This window comes from Branchiostoma lanceolatum, chromosome 12, assembly GCF_035083965.1.
Source record: "Branchiostoma lanceolatum isolate klBraLanc5 chromosome 12, klBraLanc5.hap2, whole genome shotgun sequence".
Lineage (NCBI taxonomy): Eukaryota > Metazoa > Chordata > Leptocardii > Amphioxiformes > Branchiostomatidae > Branchiostoma > Branchiostoma lanceolatum.
In genome coordinates, this window is record NC_089733.1 from 12,831,841 (window position 1) to 12,854,496 (window position 22,656).

Below are 22,656 nucleotides of genomic sequence, written 5' to 3' on the forward strand. Positions count from 1 at the left end.
ATGACTGTAGTGCTACTATTGTTTCAAACCCGAAGTTTAAACCACCGCGAACACTCCATTTTCTCCCTACCGCGAAATAAAAACCACGCGAACTTAGAATGCCTTTACAGTATATCAAACGTTAGCTTGGCAAAGCGCTCGAAATCCAAGAAGTTAAACATTTGTGACGAATTTGAAACGATAGTTAACTTTTCACATACAACTTCTCAACGAAAGAACGTACCAATATCACTCTGTAATCATATGAACAGTACATTGAAATTATAATGGTTGTGCTGTTATGTACTGTTTTAGGGAACAGAGTGCTATAAGGATAGTTCTAGTGCAACCTAATTGGTGTAATTCGTCAGAACGCATAACTATGTGTTTTATTATGAAATCGCTGCAAGCGTTGGGGATTCTTTTGCGTCATTATATGTTGACGTCAACAACAACATCGATATCAAATGCATGTGATAATACGGATGAAGATAACTATAAACACATTAAAGATCACCTCAAATAAACTAACAGTTTGTTTTGGGTTATGGAAAATCGTTTCAAATGAAGTAAAACCTTGTGGGGTTTGGTTAGGCCAGTTGAATTAAACAGGTTGTAACTTACAACTTCTACTTAAAACTTCCATAGCAGGCTTTTTTGCTTATAATTTACACTTTTGCTGATAACTTATTTTTGTACTGGGTCGTTTGTGCAGCCAGTCTGTAACCAACGGGCCAAATGGTCACAACTTACAGAGTGGGTGCACAAACGACCCAGCACAAAAAGAAGTCATCAGCAAAAGTGTATTAAAAGCCAGTGTCTGTCATTGTTGTACTATACATGAAAGTATTAAGATTGTGTGGTATTTTTGGTCGGAAGCACTACGTCCTCTGACATGACAGCGTGACATGTCTTTCTGAGCAAACCCACCGTGGCAAACCATGGTTCAACAAATTGCAGAGATTACAGAATTCTGTACAGAAGTCAGAATGCACCAAACTCTGCACACCGTAACTATAAAATAAAGGTGAATATCTCTGAGAATTATATTCATCACTACGCTCCTGACATAGGAGCTAACATGATTTATTTGTTGTTTAATTGTTTTCAATGACAAAATTCCGTCAGTTGTATCCGCTTTGTCCTGTTGCAACTGTTGATACTGGAATATGATAATATGATAATAACAATTAAGTTGTTTTTGGGGAGTATATGACGATGCTTCGAATTGTAAAGATCAATAAATTCAGTCAATATTCTGTGACGTTTTATGAAACCAACCATTCAATGCATATTCATATAATAAGAAAAATATTGTAATCTTAAATGGAATAAGTCATTATGATTGATACATGTGTTATTGAAATCCATTTAATTCCATTCATTCGTCCATTCACTCTTTCTTTCTTAAGCTTTCTCTCTATTTTTACTGTCAACTTTCATTTCTATTTCATAGATTGATACATGTATTATTTGAAATCCATTCAATTTCATTCATCCATTCACTATTTCTTTCTCATTATTTCTACTCTCAATTTTCATTTGTATTTCATCACATTGCGTTTTGATTCTAGACGTATTCTTGATCATATATGATTATCTATTTGTGTAGGTACAACAAATACCAAACAGTAAAATGAACAGAATGGCCTTTTCCATAGGAGACAATGGCGCGATTGAATTACATGTACCACTATTAAAGGTCACATTGACCACATAAAAACTTTGTCCCTGTGTATTTATATAGATAATGATCGTTATATAACCGGGACTATCTCTATCCTGCCCTGGTAGTCACGTGACAAAGTTCATGGCTAGGCCATATGTCATGTGACGTCACAACCACCCAAGAGTACACACGTACAGATAGTCTAACAAGATTAGTTAAAGCCTTCATATGTTTCCTGCAGACAAGGGATAGTGTAACAAAGTAGTAACAAAGAAAGCTATCCACCGCCCAAAAGAGTGGCCATAGCATGTCTAGAACACGACATATCAAAACCCGGACGTTCCGCGCTGAGTATATGCGGAAAGCCGCTAGGGGGGCCAAAATTTGATATCTTTTTAGTTTTTGTCACTCCCTACCATCACACCAAATATGAAACCATTCCATTTAGCCGTTCTCGAGTTATCTTGTTGACCAACACACACACACACACACACACACACACACACACACACACACACACACACACACACACACACACACACACACACACACACACACACACACACACACACGTGACACACACACACACACGCACAGAGAGAGAGAGAGAGAGAGACAGAGAGAGAGAGAGAGACAGAGACAGAGAGAGACAGAGATAGACCCAAACGCTACTGAAAATATAACCTCCAGTGACATTCCATGAAGGTGATAACAGTAAAAGAAATGTAGAAGAGCTGAGTTGTCGATGAGTTGTTTGTGAACATCTTTTATTCATTTATTTATTCATCAAACCTGGATACAGATACAGTTCCTTCGCCCTGATATCAAAAGGAGCCCATGGCAGCTAAACAGAATACAAACTTAGGTATTGATACTCACAGAATAAAGTTCTATTGTAGAAACAAATTGTACAAAGTAAATGAAGAATCTTAAATGGTAAATCATAAATACGTTAACAATAACTCACAGTGGGAAGACAAACAAAACAACATCAGTTGAGTTGATCTAAGGTCAGGTACATAACTACATGGGAACACCTTTGTTTGTGTTTTACCTGCACAGAAGTCGTCCTCCCATGTCAGTTTGCTTTACTGTGTTGATCTTTGCCCCCCTCCCCCCTCAACAGAACACTTATCTGGTGGTACAATGGGGGAGAAGTCTCTCACGGACAATTAACAGGCGACTTAAAAACTTATAACCGGTGCAATGTCCTAGGGCATAAAGTGTTCGCATTTGGAAGGTGTGCGTTCAAACTAGAGACTTGAAAAATGGTACCGACTACTTTCTTTGCATAGCACTCATCACTTATTAGAAAGAGTATGGAAGTTGACCACTACCATTGGACTCGGTGAGCCCCCTACTGTAGAGTCCTGTGTGGCCCAAGGGCTATTGGAGCGGAGATGAGCACTCCGAAAGGTGTGGGAATTTAAAGTAACTTAGCGTATAAAGTTGCAGCCCTTGCAATTTTTTTTCACAGAAATGGTAGCTTCGATACAGCTGCTGTCTGTTTTTGTAGACAAATCTCAAACAAGCGTTCTGCCTTTAGAGGAAAACAACATAGTCCAGGTGGGTGTAAGTTTCATTTGATTGTTTAGCCAAAAAAGTCATACCCAAAAGAAACACCCTGCAACTTCACAAGTGTTTGTTATTCTTCTCCAACTATATGTAATCTAATAAAACTGTACTCTTCGTGCTTCCCGATACGCCCTGGTTCCGGGTTGTCATTTTAAGAAAAATCGTCCTTGATATTACCTGACAAAATTTGATTCTATCGGCCGCCTTCGCTCTAATTCCCACCAGTGCCCCCCTCCCCATACTTGATCTGACCAGTCGCGATATCAGTAGGAATAATAGAATAAATATGAAGCGATAAGGTTCACCCAAAGGACTACAGTACGCTTTGTACAACCCGCGATAACGTGCCCACTTCTAATCATTTTTACCCAAACAGTTTGGTCTATTAAGGGTGGACCATTAATCATTAGCGAGTCGTAAAACGCGTGTACTTAAGGTGTGACGACACACCTCTTCAAGTCCCGGCGTCTCAGACCAGGTGAGGCGACGGACAGGTGAGCGGTGATGTTACCTGCCGGGGTTTCTCTTGTACGACAGGTGTGTGTGTGGTTATTTGTTCACCTCGATATGTGTTTTTTTCCTCAATTCATGTGTATTTTGTTGAATTAACGAATGATATATTGTTTGTTTGTGTGATATGCCACATATTCAAAACTGTCGGCTAATAGTTAAACTGCTATGTGAAAATGTATAGTACTTGAGGAAATGTCAGTTTCTGATAGAACGGCAGATGTATGGTAAAGGTAGCTAGTCTTGTGTCCGATCCGTGATAGTTTAAGTCTTTGCAGTATTGAGATTTAGACACCAAAGTCTTTTGCAAAATCGACTTTTTTTTGGGCTCAACTTTTAAAAGCGATCTAAAGTTGAACGTAACTGTTACATGATACAAATATTACGGATTGAAAAAACAAACAACAACATGTATTTGAATTTGCATCAGAAGCCAAGGGTACACACACACAAGAGATAGTGCTTAGGTGCGAATATGGTTTTGTTCCTTTTTCATCCAGAAGTTCATTCCTACGATGTGTATTGGTTAATTGTCTAGTTTTCTAATTCTAACAAGGAGATTAGAATCCTTGGCTCTACGTTCTGAAATTAAGTCGTTTGTCTGTCACTACACTTTAACTATCACTTACGTTGTATTGCCGAAACCTCCATTTCAAGCATGTACAGCACATTTCGGACATAAATTTTGTATGCGGAAAAGCCAACGATGAACGACGTATAAATGACATGTCCAAAATGATTGGCGTCACCTGATTGCGCGTTCAAGTTTAAATAATTTTCAACAAGATTTCCTTCATGTTCCATGCTGCTTTATCATGCCGGATTTTGGAAATCCCTTTTTTTTAAATAATGATAATGATGATAATGATAACTTAATTGCAAATCCATGCCAAAGAACTAACTACACCAAAAAACAAAACACTCAACGTAGGAATACGTAACGAAGAGAAGACATATGAAATGCATAACTAAGCAGAAGGTGCCGAACATTTTAGAATGTAGCATAACATTGGTCGGATGTAGCCCTTGATATCATTGTATTTTTCATTACCGTATGTGTTGCATGTACTGTGCTTGTATTTAGCCCTCGGGTTTTTTTTTTCAATAAACTTTGTAGACTTTGTATTGTATTCTAGATTCATTTCTACTTTTGCTATTGACTTCTTTCCTATATACTGTAGCTCCAACGAAGGGAAATGGATAGTACCAATTGAGCTAGAATGGAGATTGGTAATTATCTAGTTAGAAGTTTACCACCTATGTGTGTGATAAATTATAAATGCCTATATGCAAAATGCCCATGTGAGAACAGGTGTAGAGAATTTAGCACCTCTGTATTCTTGCACCCTACATACTAGTAGTCTGTTTCCCGCCTCCGTTTCTTTGTTTTTGTTGTAACCAAGTTTCCGGCAAATTTGAAAGGTTTTCTCCATACATATTAAGCGAACTTGGGTGTCTTATACTACGACTAGTCTCGGGGGTGTCGTCCGATTACGACTGGGGCTCCTAATACTGGGTTCGTAAATAGGTGAATAGGTGAACTGCGACATTTGACAACAATAATCAAGGACATTGTATAGTCCTTGCCATAATCAAGCTACCAAGTCCGCACGAATGGTCTTATTGTGGATGGATTTTAAGAATTGCAACTCGTCTAAAGCAGATTTTTTTCTCTTCACCGTGAAAAGAGAAGCTCAATAATTCAGTAAAATCATACACGAACGCTCAATTCCCTACATATAATATGAAATGCAGTATGTTAACTAGAGTTTCTCATAACACTGAGAATCTGTGATTTAATGTTGCAAAGAACGCGTTAGTACATTGTAAAATTCTTGAGTATCGACGGAATGGAACTTGATGATATACAAACTAGTCAAGCCTATGTTGATACGCTGCCTGATAGGTTGTGCAGGTTTAGACAATTTGACCATGAACATTTCAAACGAAATACGATTTTCGCATCTACTCTAGATCTGTAACAAGGAAATGGTCAACACAGTCGGCAACAGGTACATGATAAAAGGAAATTGGGTTGGTTTTACAACCAATAAATTTGCTTTATAATTTGTCGTGTCCTCTAGATTGTCAATCATATCATGAACAAAGGGTTTCGCTAAAGCGAGACACATTGCAACTTTTTAATTCTTAATGCGCATGAAATTGGATAGAAACGTAATACTAGTTAATGTATGTAATATAGAGTGTAGGCTGATGCACCTTTTTCACCGTACTGATTATATAGTATACCCAAGGCGTGTTGCAGTTATAAGTTATCTATGATTACACAAGTATGATTAATTACATTAATGACGCAGGGAAATCTTATGAAAACAGCTAAAGCAGGTTAAGTGTTTTATAGTAAGAAACCAAGACATGCTCTTGAGGGATTCACTGAAACTTTACAGAAGTTTTTCATATCTCATGATATGGCGCAACTTCGAACTCTCTTGTGGGACTAAAATAAACAGGGATTTATCAAGTGAAAAATTGAGTACTAGTTTATGAAAGTAAAAACTATGCACGCCATAACATATAGACAGAACATAGGATGTTGTATTACTTATTATGTTATATTATAATGTGTCATTAGAAATTATGCCTACCTCTAAAAGTGATTTGTATGATGGAGTAGAGTTATGTTTTGAGGAGTGATTTTACGTATTTTTAACTATCAATAATTTTAAACTGACTTTTATCCCTTCATATAACAAACAAACCGCAGATGCTTTTGATTTGAGAAGTGAGGTTGGCCGCAAAATACTGGTGATAAATTTGGGCTAAACATTTTTTTAGTTTGAGCTCGTCATTTAATACGGAAAGGACTGTAATAAAACAACGCCTTTTTACAACATCATTTTACAAATCGTACCACATGTGTTATAATAACATCTCTTTAAAAATGATATTTTGTGTGGTATATTTTCTCTATTTTCAGCCACATATAGTCAACGAATTTATATGCTTTGATTTTTTTGGACCTGATCATTACGGAAGGGGCTCTACAACTCTACTAGAACAAAATCTTACCAAGTTTTTTTTCTTCTTCAAAAATCATACGTGTTATAGTAACATCTCTCTCTGTTTTCTCTCGTTTCAGCTCATGTGATTTTACTTTTCGGCTGACGAAACGATTTTGAGGTAACCCAATATTCCACCGTATGGAATCAGCCGGATTACTAACTCAAGCACAGGTGTCAAGCCCGTCTGAAATATACAAACACCAGTTCCCCGGCATAAGCTTTGTTTTGTCGGCGTTATCCTCTGTTTTCTGTTCAAAAATCCTCCGGTTTCCTACAATGTTGATTCCAAAGCCTGGTCCGTTTATAGACATTAAACAGTGCCACGGACTGAAGAATAAAATGAATCTTTACCATTGGATTACTGCATATCATTTTCCAAAAAAAAAAAATTAGAAATAAAATGCAGTAATCCAGTGGAAAAGATTCAACTTTATTCTTTATTTCCTGGACCTGGATCATGGACTAATATTGACAAAAGTGTCACGCACTGTATGGTATATGGTTTATACGTCACTACAAAACGACATAGCTAGTCAGTAGTAACATACTAAAGTAGCCTTGAAAATCATCGTAAGTAGATGCAATGCATACATCTTCTTGTTGGAGCTCTATGACCTTTTTGCCCAGCATTTTCAATACTTTTTGAAGCCTTTGCAAACTGTTGGATACGTTTTACTTATCCAGTGCATAAATGAGTACCACAAAGGCAAATTTAAAAATACAAAAATAAAACAATTGGTTCATGTTACAACTTTGTCGGGCGACAGTTGCAAATTGCACATACGAAGAGCATCTCAAAAAGTGAAATTTGGCATGATAATTGGATAATCAAACGTATAAGATAATTTTTGGTAGCTGTTTATACATCTTGTGCAAATTGTGCATGCCTAGATAGTATTTGATATGATATTGGTTCGGAAAATATGTGACAAGGCTTATGTAGCACTGTATATCTCGACCGCGCCGATGATACTATAGTAATAGATACTCATAATATTTTGATCAAAGTTTCATACTAATAGTAGGTGTGTATTATGTTCTATCATGTGTATTTTATTTTTTCACAGATGCATGTAATCTTTTATGCAGAAGCCACGCAACAGCTAGTGACAATTTACTGTTAATACTCCAAGTTTACTTTTATGTTCACCTTCTTATAAGTACGTACGTTAGTAAGTTCCACACAAAACGTGAGTTGATTGTATTGATAAAACAATGATAGGATGTAGATATATGTTCATTTTATTTCAAAGATGAACTTTCTGTTTAGAATAAAAGTAATATTTGGAAAACGTGTATGCAATGCACAATATAGTTGGCAAGAAACTCTACTGTGTTGTACTCTACTATACACAACCATACTCTACTACTAGTACTCTACGCTCTACTCTGCACAACGATTCTCTACTCTACTCTACATTATGCTGTTCTACTACACAACTCTATGATGTTTTACTCTACACTATTTAACACTACTCTTTGTCTACTCTACAATACACTACTTTACAGCATTTCCTAGTACAGCGTATATGGAATCTACACATTCCATCAGTGTAGTTAGCGATGACACTATTTGGTGTTGAAATGTAAGACAAGTTCAAATAGTAGTTGGCCCATTTTCTAGTGGGGTACATGCAGCCAACTGTGATGTCATCCAGGTGGCGCTTGAACCAAAACAACTCAGCTCCGACAAATCGCTCCGTAATTAAAAATAAATGAGCGGAGTTCGGGTTCAAATTAGAATCAGAAATATGACACCGCGTCCTGCGTTGGAATTCTGCTGGGCCGCTCCCCATAGACTGGTACCACCGCAACTAGATTTTGGGCCTAGATACAGCAAGTTCGAAACCCAAAGCACACAGTTTTGGAAATTAAAACAAATCTGAGGGTTTTTCAGTCCATAATCTGGGGGAAAGTCTCATGAATGTTACAGCGGATCAGCTGTGAGTTGTGAAGGAAATTCTCGCAGCAGGAGTTCTCCTTCTTCGCCCCTTCCTTGAATTTCAATCAAAAAAGTCTGCGACCATATTGCCTCGCGTTCTGTCCTTTTTGGAGCTTTAAAATCACAATTCTGTTGTAGTTCTCGTTTGTTGAGGCTTTAGGTACGTTTTCAGTGCAGTCTGGGTGAAAGGATCGTTTAGTTGGGCTGTGTTCAACCGACCGAAAATCTATCCGGCTGTGCAGCAAGTCGCTCCATGCACATGGCTTGCCCCACTCTGCCTAATCACGCACTTTCACTGATAAAATAGTCCTACCAAACTCGTTGCTAAATCTTCAAATTCTAAACATCTATTCTTGCATTATTTTCTCTAATAAATATTTTCATATCTCAAACTTACTTGAAAGGATGTTTGAAGGTTGGAGGGTTACTTGGGTGGGTTGAAATTGGAGTTAAGAAAGTTTGTGTGCGCGCGGACGGATTTCCTCCGCGCGTATCTGTCAGCGCTCTGAGCGGGGTTGGCGATCCCAGAGTCCTGAGGACCAGCTAAACAGTTCGGGGGGAGCTTTAGGACTCAAAAACGCGTCCTCTAAAGAGGTTTCTCCTAGGAATTCTGCTAAAATCCCGACTCTGACAAGTCGTAGAGAAGATTCTGCTGCATCTTCAAGTCGTTTGGAGGAAGTATTCGCCGTTCGGAGGAGTATTTCACGAGTTTTAGGCGGCAGTGTCCTGCAAATCGACATCCACCCCACCAAGTTGACTCCAGGCCAGGCCCGGGTCGTTTCAAGTTTCTTGTCTTCTCCCAGGTAAATACTGTTCACCAAATCCTCTTCACTAAGCCCCCATCGCCACTAGCGTGTTTATGTACAGTTTGGATTGTCTCTTTTCGTATTGGGGTACCCACATCCGACTGGATAGCGGCGATCATGGGTTCTAGTCTCGCAGTTTGTTTGGGGGAGGGTGGCGGCAGGGCGACGTCCGCTCGCCTGACCTTCCGATATTCGGTCGAAAAATTCGGCACTTTTGGAGCAGAAAAGAGCAAAAGTTTGCTAGCAAACCTGTTGCTTCTGTTAGTTTTATTATAACTGATATCTCTGGCCCTGTTTTTGCTATAAAATGAGGAATTATTGTGGGTCTAGGTTGGGTAGTTTGTGAGAATGTCGTGTGTTTTTGAAACAGACGGGTCTGTGCAGCGATGTGTGTTGGGATTCGAACCCCAAACTCGGACCCCGACTGGGCCGCTGCCATCTTTGTAGTTTCCGTTGTGCTTTCTTGCATTATCTCAACCAGACGTTTGTGTTTTGTTTAGATCTAAATCCTCCTATGAAAATTTTCACATCTCCTAGAGCCAGCACATGTAGTAGCTCTTAGTCGGTTGTTTATAGATATCAGCTTGCAGAGGTTCTTTCAGACTGTTCGGAGCGTGGTGAGTTTATTTTACGGCGACCAGTGAACCGAGCGCCCGTCTGTCAACCCCGTGCTCCCGCGATGGGACTCTCTTCTTACTCCCCTTTTTCCGGATCCTCAAAAAACTGTCAGCATCGTCTATGAGTCAGTTTGTTTATATTCTCCATTAAGTAGTTTATTTAATGATTTCCTAGGTTATTTTTCTACTACAGAATTAGCGGGAAGCATTTGACACCAAGATGTTGTATTATGACTGTTCTACCCGGAATATTTTGGGAAAGGCGACACTTTGAGAAGTTTAGATAAAGGGAAGGTGTTACAAAGAAATGGAGTATTTGTCTATCGTCTGGAAGGTTTATTTTCCGGTGCTCAGTGGTCTGTGGCTGTCAGAGTGGAGACCACTCGTCTTTCCCGGCGTTTGTGTAGCGCTATCCGAGCGCATCCGTGTAAAACTACCTCAAGGGTCCTTCCAACGCGGCTTGAAGGGCCTTTGAAATAGATACAAACCCGTGGTATACTTTTCCTACACAAACCAGCCGATTTTGATAGCTTATTTGTCGTTTAGTAAGCCGACTAGCACTCTTTTTTTCTCACGATTTCTTTCAAACAAACGTAGATATAAACATAGAATTTATAACTCAAGTGTTTGTCGTAACACTTTATGTCTTGGAGCAACGAAGGATCGCAAAAGTTCTTCTTGGAAGATTTACGTCAGTTTTGTGGGTTTCTTCCGGACGCGTGTGGATTTTTCTTGTGTCTGTTTCTCAAATGGATGTGTAATCAAAATCACGCTGTCTTGTTGAATGCGATTTGAGGAAATCACAGGGGGAGACGAAAAACAATAGGAAATTCAGCGATTCGCAACACTCTGACAATTGGCTATTGTCATTATGGATAGGGAGACAATTGAAATGAATAGGACCAGCTTCGGTTTGGTACAGATTCCTTTGGACATGGTACAAAAGCAGATCACGATTCACACAATTAACTGATAAAATTAGCCCTCTGTATCAATACATATTATTCCTTCCTTTTTTAGTAGAACATCTAAGAAATACTAGAAGTAAGTCTTGAAGATTTATCCATGAAAAATTTTGTTTTGTAGAGGTTTCATCACTAAGATTTTTTTTATTTGAAGGTATTAGAATAATCTTTATTGGGGATGGTTTGTGTTATTTTTGTTCAGCTTAATTTAGAGCCAACCCTCATCTTTGTTTTGTTTAAAACTCACTCAAAACAAGAAGTATTTGTTCAACTGTAAAGCTTTTGTTTATGTAGTAGGATTCCGATAAGTACTTGCAAATATATCTGGTAAGAAAATCACTTTATTCCTACAGGATTTCCCCCTGTTTATAACTTATCAATTATGTATGATGCAAGAGTAATGATTAGTTTTCCTCATGATTTGAATCTCTTTTTGATGTTTCTTTGGTATCAGTCAAAGCGAGATGGGACCATATTTTGACAGGCTGTTTTTGTAGAGGGTTTTTGTGTTTTATTATACCAGTGAGGCTTCTCTTGTGGAATGTGACATATGTGGTGTAATCTCGAGGGAAAGACTTGTTGTGAAGCCCTACACAAAAAGTGGCTGTCTATAATCAGCAGTGCTCACATTCCAATCTCCCCATTGTTACCTTGATGATTATTACAGTTGATATGAGGCTCTGGTTTCCTGTAAAGGTGGTTTCTCTCCAGAGAATTATAGTGTGCTATTTCTAACGATTTCATATACTGCTAGATGTTAGCATGCGTTAGTTGTTTGTTCATCTCTTTTTTTCCACATCAGACATAACACATTTTAATTTTAACAGACATAGGAACGTTGACAAGTGGAATATAGTCTCAGATTTGCACCAGACTATAAACTAGATAGTGAATGAGTGAGTGTGAGCGATCATCAATATTATACAATATTCATCCTCAAAGTATATTTTCTATACTTGTTGGATATTATTTTGTTGTTGAGAGAATTGAAGGATTTGAAGGTTTTGGACCAAAGGTAAGTGTGATATATTATCATTATGTGTTGTGAAATATCATATCAACTAGTTAGAAAATAGGTGTACTGAATATGCTGAGAATGTGCTTTTAAAGATTTATGCTATTTGTATGACAGGTGAGGTTTGACATGTTGAATTGTATGTGCATTTTCAGTCTAATTTTTATGTTTATGATATGATGTACATTGCACGAGTATGTACTATTTATATTGTTGGAATTTGGTAGAAACCCCTTATTTAACAATGTCAAAGAGAGATAATTGTTTGTAAAATGCTGGAGGGCACAGACAACCTGCACCTGCAACCTACATATATCATAATCAACCAGAAAAGACATGTTTATTTACACAATGGCAAGAACTGTTGGAGCACCAAAACATGGGCATTCTAGATGTCTTTGTTGATGTTATAGGAGCTCAATAATGAAACTCTGTATGCATCAAGATGGTATCAAGAAGGAGATTTTGTTATTATCAGAATTTCTTTACCATCGTTTTACAACAAATTGTAAATTCAAACTTAGAATCAAAGGACGAATATGATTTTTTTTGATATCACTTTTTCTGTTAACATCTTGTTGAAGATACCATATTGTTTTCGTTTGCTTTTTATGAATAAAAAGAGAAAGAACTTGACAAGTTGTTGTGTCTCCAAACAAAGTTTGTGGTATGGCCCCCAGTTAATGAATTCTTTATCAAATTCTAGAAAGTTTTAATCTTAATTTGGTTATTACCTTTTCTTCAGAAAAAATTGTGGCTTGCGGAAGTTGCAGTCATAGTAGTCTACCAACTGGTCTTATAAGCCTTGAGAAAAATCTGAAAACATCTACTAGTATGAAAATTCAAATACAATGTTGTTATGATTTAGTTCTGTATTGACTGCCGTTATGCAAATTATCCGATGGCCAATAAGATGCTTCAGCCTTAATTGCGTTGATGTACTCTAGTGATGATTGGTGCAGAACTATGACCCTAGTTTTGTGCCTTTGGTGTCCTTTTCGTGCCCTTGGCCTGTGTTGTATTTCCGGTTCACAATCGTATGCTGATTTGCATACAATCCTATGCACAAGTATTTTGTGTGGGGGTTGGTATTCGTACTGGCAACCGCACCTTATATGTCTTCTGTAAGCAGAATGGTATGGCATAGTTTGTTTGTTTTTTAACTTTTTATCTTATTGATAAAGGCTCATGTACTTTCGCTTAATTTCTTGTTGTGTGCCCCTTGTTTCTTGCATTTGACAACTACTGGAAGAACAACTTACAAAGACTTGATGACTATTTTGACTTCGAAAACATGTTGCAAGTACACAGTAGTCACAATACTAGTTAATTGTTAAAATTATCTTCTTGCTTTATTCAGAATTCTAGTTGACAGGATTCTTCTGTACAGTACCCATTGATAGTATGTCGGTGTCCTATTAACCAAGCCAAGGCTGTATAAACTATTAAAATCCAGTAGGAGAAATAATTGCAGCTATGAATGTCAGGAAAAACAACAGGAGTCAAGTACGAACACGAAATTCCTCGCAAGTGTTCTTGGTGCCGGGATCTACAAGTTTCGCGGCTCGTAAGTTTGGCAGAAATTCCTTACGACATAGCTCCCACCTTGTTGGTAACTGCTCAGCACCAGAATGCAGTGTACACTCGGTAGGACTTGAGTAAATTCCCCTGTTTGCACTAACTGCTATCAAGCACCGCTCAATCGACTGAACAGTTTGTTGTGTACACTATCCTAACTCACAAAGTCCACTTCGCATGCTCATCAAAAACGCCTTTTTCTACCCACACCCATCGCGGTGCTTTACCAACGATGTTACGTACGGTATCTTTGTTCCTTGTCTGTCAATACTGTGCTATATCCTGGTAAAAAGCTACTGGCTCTCATTTGAAAGGCTAAGGTTTCGCTAAAAGCTTCTCTATGTTAGATATTCAAGATATGGGACCCGGTGCTTTTACTAGCGTCGGCTCTATACGAGGGGTGTACGCCAGTGAAAACGGCTCGGCACGGTGCGTACCTCTCCAGTGGGGTAAGTTGATTTAATTGGTGTCTCGCGTACTTCGTGCTCTATGTGAAGTCCTTGCGTAGCCTCTGTTCTGTGGCACTGGGGTCACGGGCCTGCTTCCCAATGGCGCAAGTGCTGTTTCTTTTGTCTGGCGAGCAAAGTTTATGTTTGGGTGGCTGAAAAGCTAGACAAATATTGGGGCTTTTCAGGAGGTGTGTTGGGTGTATTGTGTGGAGGGCTAGAAGATACTCCAGCGGAGTATGGGATTACGTATGCGCATACTTTTCTCAGAGTATCATTTTATACGTGCAGGAAGCAACATACAAACTTTGTTTCAAACACTAGTCTAGAGTATGTTGTTTCTCTCCCTTTGTCTCCAAACAATAGCCTTACTCGTTTTTCTGTATGCATTTAACCTATTCAAGGATGTCCACTACAAAGCTATACAAATGTCTATTCTACAGCAACACTACTAGGGGACTGTAACATTTGAAACACGATAGTTTATCTGCTATTACCCAGAGACCTAAAATACTTTGGATATCTCAAAAACCGATAGGATACGAAGATGTACTGACTTTTGGGGACATTTCCGTTTTTAGCTTCCATACTACAGTATAGCCACACAAAGCAACAGTTGTCTAAACTAAAGGTATCGCTGTCAGTGTAACTTAGTACGATATACCGAGTGTGAAGTTACAGTTGCGTAAGGCTATCGTAGCATCTAAAGGGGGAGTAGAGATATCAGCAGTTGGAAGTGATATGTGAAATTTGCCATCACGAATGCCTCTATTGGACCAGGAATGCCCAAGTGCTTCCTCTGATTACATCAGGAGCATGTGTGTGGGGGTGGCTAGTGTTGCACTTGTTGGGTTCCATCTGTGGTTTAGAAGTGAAATGTTACAGAGATGCATGTACAGAAATGTGGCGACTTGTGTAGGGTGTGTCTTGTCAGAGTTCGCTATGGTTAGCAAGGGCAATCTCCAAGCAGATGTTGGGGTGGTTGATCGTAACGTTTTCCATCTACCGGGCTCTGCTGAGAGCTACGAACCCCTCGCAAGAGAATGTCATGATCTTTCATTCCAACATCTGCTTGGAGATGCCAAGAGGCAGCCAACTTGTGACATTTTGTTTGAGGGAAACATATTTCTATGACATAAACATTATATTCAACTCTGTTTCATTGTTCAGTTTTCTGCCTACTTGTTTCTTGCCCTTCTAAGTTTATTTGACATTGCAAACTAAGGAATATGTAACGTTAGAATAGAAAAGTACAAATATGTAGACAGGAAAAAAAAAGCCATGAAAATATGGGGACAGCAAAACAACTGTTTCTGTGCTGACCTCAAGATATGACCTTGAACTGAAGTAAAGGTCATAGGATATCCTGGAAACAAAAAGTTTATAAATTTATCCTTGAAATATTGTATATTGATTGATATCTAATGATAAACAAACGTGAGAAAAGGAGTTTGTGCAAAAAAGTTTAATTGTGATGAAAATGTATAAAAAAAATTTGAAAAGATGCAACATGACTGTTTTTTGCATCAGGAACTACCTCATGAATATTCATGAACGACTATGCCCTGTCCTATACTTTCCCCAGGCATTTTTGTGAAGGCTGACTGCTGTGTATCCCTCACTAACACAGTAAGCTTGTTCCTGTCTCTTCTACAGGTGTCAAAAGACAGATCACAGAAGCTCTGGCTCAAGCCCTGATAACAACAGATACTATCTTAGACGTTAGAGAACTGCGGTGCATTATCCATGAATGTTAGACATCCAGGTTAATAAGATAAGCAATAGAAAAGTTACTCAAGAAACTGGATAAGTTTTGTCAAACGTTTCAGATAGCAGCCACTATCTTTCATCAGTGACTGAAAAGAATCTAAAAGTGTGGTGTATTGTTGTCACAGGTAGAAGAAAGGTACCAGAAGGCTGAATTATATTTGTAGTTAGACTACCGTAATTGCATTCATTTTCGTAGGGATTTAATTTCGAGGTAGGCGGGGAATGGAGGTTATCACCCGACACCGCTGTGAACATTTCAAAATTAACAGTTTAAAAAAGGCAGTCAGAGATGGCAGACTTCACCTCCTTTACAGAAGCGAGTTCATAACATAATCACCAATACTACTTTGCAGTCAGAAATATACACAGGCAAACAGACTGGCAATGACAGACAGACAGACACAGACAGACAAGCAAATAGAAACAACAAAACTTCAGTCTGAACTGAAGTATTGTTCTGTGTTTTAATTGTTCAATATGTTTGAACTTCATTGAAGTTGTTACAAGAAAGAATCCAATATCGTTATCTTGTGCAACTTTCTTCAAGTTAATTCCTTCAAAGCTTTATCAGATAGATTGTTGGCAATCTTGGCCTAGTCTACAGGATTATGCAAATGAATCAGGCAAAACAGTTTGACGCTAAGTTGATCAATCCAAATCAGCAAATATACAAAGCATACACAAGACCAATTTACATCTAGAGTGTGAAGCCTTTTCTTGTTGGTAACTAACCTGCTGTGTTGTACACATATACACCGTATGTGATGTGTATTCGGCTGTGGTTGTGAAATACAGATTATAACACTACTATCTAGAGAGCAAAGATGATCAAACTGCTTATCTACAAGCAGATGTTTGGAGGCAAAAATGTTTTTTCAAGCTCATGATTTCTGTTACAAATGGGACAGTGAAGAAGGAAGTAGGAAACATGATTTTGCCTTCCAACATCTGCCTAGAGATTAATGTCAATTCATCAGATCTAATTTCTTGGGGACTTTATTTCACGGTAAAGGGAGAAAGAAGGTTTTTGTGGTATGTGTTGAGTTTGTAGCTGAAAGGATTCTGTAGTATGGTAGCAATACGTTGGAAATGCATATTCGGGGTGTCTTGATGAGTGAAGAGGTCACTGCAAAAATTAAATCACAGCGAACATTTCAAGATTTTCTGTAGAGTCTATTAAACTGCATAATTAGATTGTCTATGAAAAAGTGTGGGGAGGGGGGCAATCAGAAGAACTTTGACTTGAAAAATGTAAATAATGCTGAATGAGACTCAAACTGGCTGTATTTGGTAACACCATCCTCTTAACATGTAACTTCAAAGACTGAACCTTCATTTGGTGTTCTGTTTGCTTTTACAGTCCTTTCCAGAATTACAGAACTTCCACCCCGAATCTTACGTTTTCCTTTTGCCGCCTAACTCTAAATCCTTTGTCATAATCCCTCAGTTCCCAGGTCTATTTCTGGCTTATCGTTGCTGTCTGCACTATGTGTTTAACAGGGATGTGAACTGGTGTAGGTTATATATTCCTCATAATCTCTTGCTTTATTTCTTGACACCCTCTTGCTTTTTGTACTAATATACACACATGTACTTTGTCAGATTATTTTTATATTATTAGAATATAATTAGATAAACTTCTGTTGTAAAGTTACATGAACTTGATGTGCTCAATCACTACTTGTTCATTTTTCTTACTCTTTTTCATCGTTAGATTTTATTTTATTTTTGGAGATGCTAGAACATGCAAATTTTGGATTTCCAGAATTAGTAATTTACTTCTTTTGATGGTTTGGTTGAAACTTTATGCTTATTTTGTAGCTGTAAAAACAGTGTTTACACGAAAATTGAAGATCTTTTTGCTTAGGCTAATTATTACAGCGTAAAAAAGACAAGAAAATAATGTCTGAACTTTCCTTTCAGAAAATGAATTATGAACACTTGAGCCTGTTAGAAGAAATACAACTGTGTTATTCAGAGGTTTGGAATTCATCAAATTCTAATCTCACCATAAATTCAGGGGGAGGGGCGACAGAGTTAAGCCTGTCCTTTTAGCTCAAGGTTAGAGAAAGATAATGAGAGCAGGCACCACCAGAACATTTGGTTTGAATCTTGGTTATGTTGGGGTTAGGTAACAGTCCTCCCTAACAAGACTTGAGACGTTCCATTTGTTCAGAACGGGGAGGGACTCAGGGAGGTAGCTTGGTATCAATCTCATTCTTGTGCTGGTTCACTTTCTTTTGCCAAATAGCCAGGCAGCAATTGGCATTTGAATAGTCACTTGAAGTTTGCTACATGTGCAAAGGTTAGGTGTGACGGTTTGTCCGGTGTTATATAACTAGCTGCTGCATATGCCTATGAAACTGGTGTGTTATGCTATAAAAAAAGGATAAGGCGGTTATACTGGCTGTACAGATAAATTGCACAGTCATCATACAGATCAGAAAATATGGACGAGAGTTCTGATTGAAAAAAGTTCGCTGTTGAACACAACACAGACGAACAACACAAATGAACAGTTTTGTGTATCTCAGCAAAAGTTCTCACAAATAAGAACCACCCTTTATAACAGGCTTTTAAGAACTGGTAAGTTTTCAGGGGCTTGTTGATTTGTTACAAGTCTACAACCTAGAAGAACAAGGGCAACAGCTGTGGTTAAACTTTATAGCATACTGCTGGGGAGAAACAAGTTACATTTCGGAGCAGAGGGTACTTCCCCCATGGCTCGGGGTGACACCTCCTGTCCTCAAGCCAGATATTTGAAAAGATTAGGTGACACTAATTCTTGACATTTCTTTAAAACTTTCAGTATGGCCAGTATTACACAATGTAAGGTTGCGGATATATTGTTGCTTTCGTTGACTGATTTTGCTGATTTTGTTGACTGATTCCTTTTTGTCGAAATAGCTCGTCTGCAAGTTCAAATTCAAAAGGACTTATCCGAAGTGAATACGGCCGATGTTCTCTTGATCATTGTACAATTTTCAGAGATTGGCCTATGTTTGCAGGTTACCGAGCCATGTCCTACATGATAGCGTACATTTTTAGGCGACAAGTAAGTTCGACACTCGCCCATTTTTAATTTTGGCGACCTGGCGTTCAGCAAAGTCGGGCGAAGGTCGCGTACATTGCGACGCCAGCTTTAACTTCATTATCAGTTTATCAGTTTAGAGGGACTATTGTAGAGACTAATTTAAACTTGATCTTGTTACATGTGTTATGTCAGAGTCTTTTTATGTGGATTCCAAGAAACTTGCTGTCTTGGTGCATTACTCATTAAGTAGTTTAATTAGATTTCCTTGCTACAAATAGAAAAAAAATTACACTGTGGTTGTCTGCCATTACGCTTTAAAAGATTTCATTAGGGGTGGACTCTTGAAATTTGCTGACCTTACAAGGCTTTAGCAAATTCTTCTGAAGGTCCCCGACAGTGTGGCGCTGGAACTAAACTTGTTATGAGAGTCTTTTGTATTGTTTCAAGAAACTGGCACTGCACCACATCTTGTGAAGTATAATTAGTTTTACTTGCTAAAATTACAGAAAGAACAGTGCCGCCGTCTTTAGTTCTTTTACAGTCAAAATTTTACAGAGGGTGGTTGGACAACTTGTTGCGACACTCTTCAGGTAGTACCGTATGATAAGTTGTTCTTGCCAGAATTAAGAAAGGTGCAGTGTCGTAGTCTCTACCATTTTCGGTTATACTAAAAATTTCATAAAGGGTGCAAAGACATCTTAATTGCGTTACTCTTGAAGTAATATGATTAGTTGTCCTTGCCAGAATTAAGAAAGGTACAGTGTTGTAGTCTCTACCATTATGCGTTATGCTCAAAATTTCATAAAGGGTGCAAAGACATCTTAATAATTGCGATACTCTTGAAGTAATATGATTAGTTTTTCTTGCCAGAATTAGAAACGTACAGTGCTTTTGTCTCTGCAATTATGCGTTATAGTCAAAATTTCATAAAGGGTGGAGAGACAACCCTCCATTTGACCTCTTCGGACACAGTTCATCGAACCCTTTCTTTATCCCATCGTGTACCAGACAGCACGTATCCAAGCGTAGCAACCCTACACCCTCTCTTTCTTTATGTGCCACAAATTTGGCATTTCAATGTACAGGCTCCCGCTGCTTCGGTCCTCTGAACTATGCAGCTGAAGCAATGAAAGGTCCTTGCCTTCGCTGTCTGTCAGTTCCATGTTATTTCAGCTGGACAGTTCGCTTCCGTGGCAGTCTTTCCAACGTACTCGCATTATTGTGCCATAAACTTCATTTGTGTGTTTGTAGTGGTTCGTTTAGGACGTGTTGGTAGGAATTGCTGACAGGAAGAAAACAGCTGCATGGAAAATGCACACAGCAGTTGTGTTTCTTATCAGCTTTGTGTGTCTTCCCCATGAAGCTAGGCAGGGGACATATCCCACTGAGTCCGGGCTTCAAACAAACTTTCCTTACATCAGCAAGTTTTCATTCTCCCCAGATTTATCGTCCCAACATGGCTCCCTAGCCGTAAACCTGGTTCGTGTTTAGGTCATTAGTTTGTGCCTCCTTGGTTTGAAGGTAAAGGGTTTGGTATAGAGATGTTCAGGAATTTTTTCCGCCCCCCTCCCCCATATGGTGTGAGATAGTGTCTTTCCTCACTGGCGTGACAGCCAGGGAAGACAGGATCAGATTGTTTGCTCACGGTGACCCCAAAGGTCATAGACGGAGACACCTTCTCACCTGGGTCCAGAAGGAAGACATTTGTTTAAGACGTTCGAAAGTGGCAAGAAATACCTTTTCAACATCCTAAGCTTTCCAAGTAACACTGCAGAACACGTCTTCCGGTATCAAATGGAAAGCCTTTTCGAAAAGTAAATCAGAAAATTTCTAGGCCGTGTTTGTATTCATTACAGAAAAGGGTGAAACCCAACTACTTAGCAAGAGGATTTTCACAACAAACAGCTCTCATATGAGATTGTATGATGTTTATTTTGGATACTGGACTTTTCATTACAGATGGAAGTAGTACCGTAAATTCAGTTTATTTTTGTGAGGACTTGATTTCGCGGCAGAGGGAGAAACCAAGGTTTTCACTGTGTTTTAAGTTAGCGATTGAGACAATTCTGTAGTACGGTAGCAATGCATTGGAAACGGTATCATTAAATCACCATGAAAACTGTGAAAATAAATCCACCGCAATTGTTTCAAGATGTACAGTAGTAAAGATCCATTCTTCTTTAGGAGAAAAATTGAACTACTAGCATGTGTTCATGAGGTTAGAGGTCAAGGATTATTAGCTTTTTTCACCTGCCTTCCCTCCAGGTATAAACTCACCTGGATAGAAGTCAGACAATTTAGAGATTAGAATTACCTTCCAATTTAAGTTGTCAGTAGAATGTTGAGTTACTACTTAGTAGAGCTGTTTCTTTGTTTATACAAATCTCTACTTGGGGGCATCATTATTTTTTCCAGTCTTAGTACATTCCTAAAGACATATTCAAACCTTAAAGCCCTAACTGACTTTTGTAGTGCAGAAAGTTGACCTATCTCATAAGCTAAATACCTTTTGGAACAGAATTTATGAAAATGACATGTTTTAGTTCTGTTAATTACCACACAGGAAAGGAAAATTGTGGTCTTTAAAAATCATAACACTTGTTGAAGAAAAATTCATATGTTTAGTTCAGAGAAACTCTTCTTGACAATTTAGACATCTGTTAAACTGTTACATTTAAACTTTTTTGGCTAGTACTAGTAGTAGACCACAAAATGTTAATGTTTTTTTTCTTCAATTTCTTCAAATAAACAGTTGTTATCTTTTTCCAAATCAATAAAAACAGAAAGATTTGTACAATTAGAAAGTGGCCATCTATAATTTAATCTGAACTTTGTGACCTCCAACACTGTTAGAATCAGCTTATTTATAACCTGTCTGGTGTAGTCTGCAATTAGCAAGGGTTAACACACAACACTCTGTTATTGTTTACCATTCTGGCTTTAGGCCATACCAGGGTTGTCTCCAGCTTATTTCTGTCCCACTCATTGTTTGGAAGTCCATGTTGATTTTCGTTGTTAAAGCTGTCATTTTAAGCTTACAAAAATACATTTTCATCAGATTCATGTTATGAAGTTCAGATTTTGTGATGCATGGGGTGAATTTTTTATGGTCCCAAGAAGCAGGTTTCTTACCCCGGACGGAGAGACGGGTCCTGGAGACAGCCCTGGGCCACACCTCACCTGCATACCTGAGCCAAGTGGTGTCCCTTCAGTCTTGATAAGTTGTTTATTGTTGGGGTGACCTCGGGGTCAAAGATGATGGACACCTACATATGTTGGTCACATGACTCGTTTTGAATAAACTTTTGCCACCTTTGGTATGAGGTGATTTTACATTGAGTTAGTAATTTTGGCGGAAGAGCGTTAGGTTGTACACTTTCACATCTTTTGCTAGAACACCTTGTTGATTGTTATATAGTCTAGAGTATTGGCTATCCTGTAATTTTCAACAGTTGGAGCTTTTTAGTTAAAGGTCCAGAGCTTTATGTGTGAGTGAGAGTGTCAAAGCAGTTTATTGCATTTTCCATCAGGAAGAAAGCAAAGAAATATCTTCTTGCAGCAATTTTTTTATGCATAAATTACGTAATTCTTTTCTTTTTAGTACATCATTTGAATAAGGAGAACGTTCTGGAAATATCCTAACTTTGTTGTTATTCTCTTACTATTATTGGCAAAACTGACCCTGCAGTTCATAATATTCTTTCACAGAATTTTGAAATTTGGGACT

General features: G+C 38.3%; 2 protein-coding genes across 3 annotated transcripts in view; one reads left to right on the plus strand and one right to left on the minus strand.

Moving 5' to 3' along the window:
* The window catches only part of LOC136445839 (V-type proton ATPase 116 kDa subunit a 1-like), a 268,423-nt gene that overhangs the window by 115,903 nt on the left and 129,864 nt on the right, over positions 1-22,656 (minus strand). The gene's annotated exons all lie outside the window — the stretch shown is intronic.
* Positions 1-22,656, plus strand: part of LOC136446470 (zinc finger protein GLI2-like) — an 80,395-nt gene that overhangs the window by 9,131 nt on the left and 48,608 nt on the right. The window contains exon 1 of one of the 2 annotated variants that reach the window (XM_066444847.1): positions 9,196-9,501. The exons of the other annotated variant lie outside the window; for it this stretch is intronic. The gene's annotated coding sequence lies outside the window, so the exon portion shown is untranslated. Of the gene's footprint in view, positions 1-9,195; positions 9,502-22,656 lie in introns of those variants that run through there. 2 annotated transcript variants of the gene reach the window in all.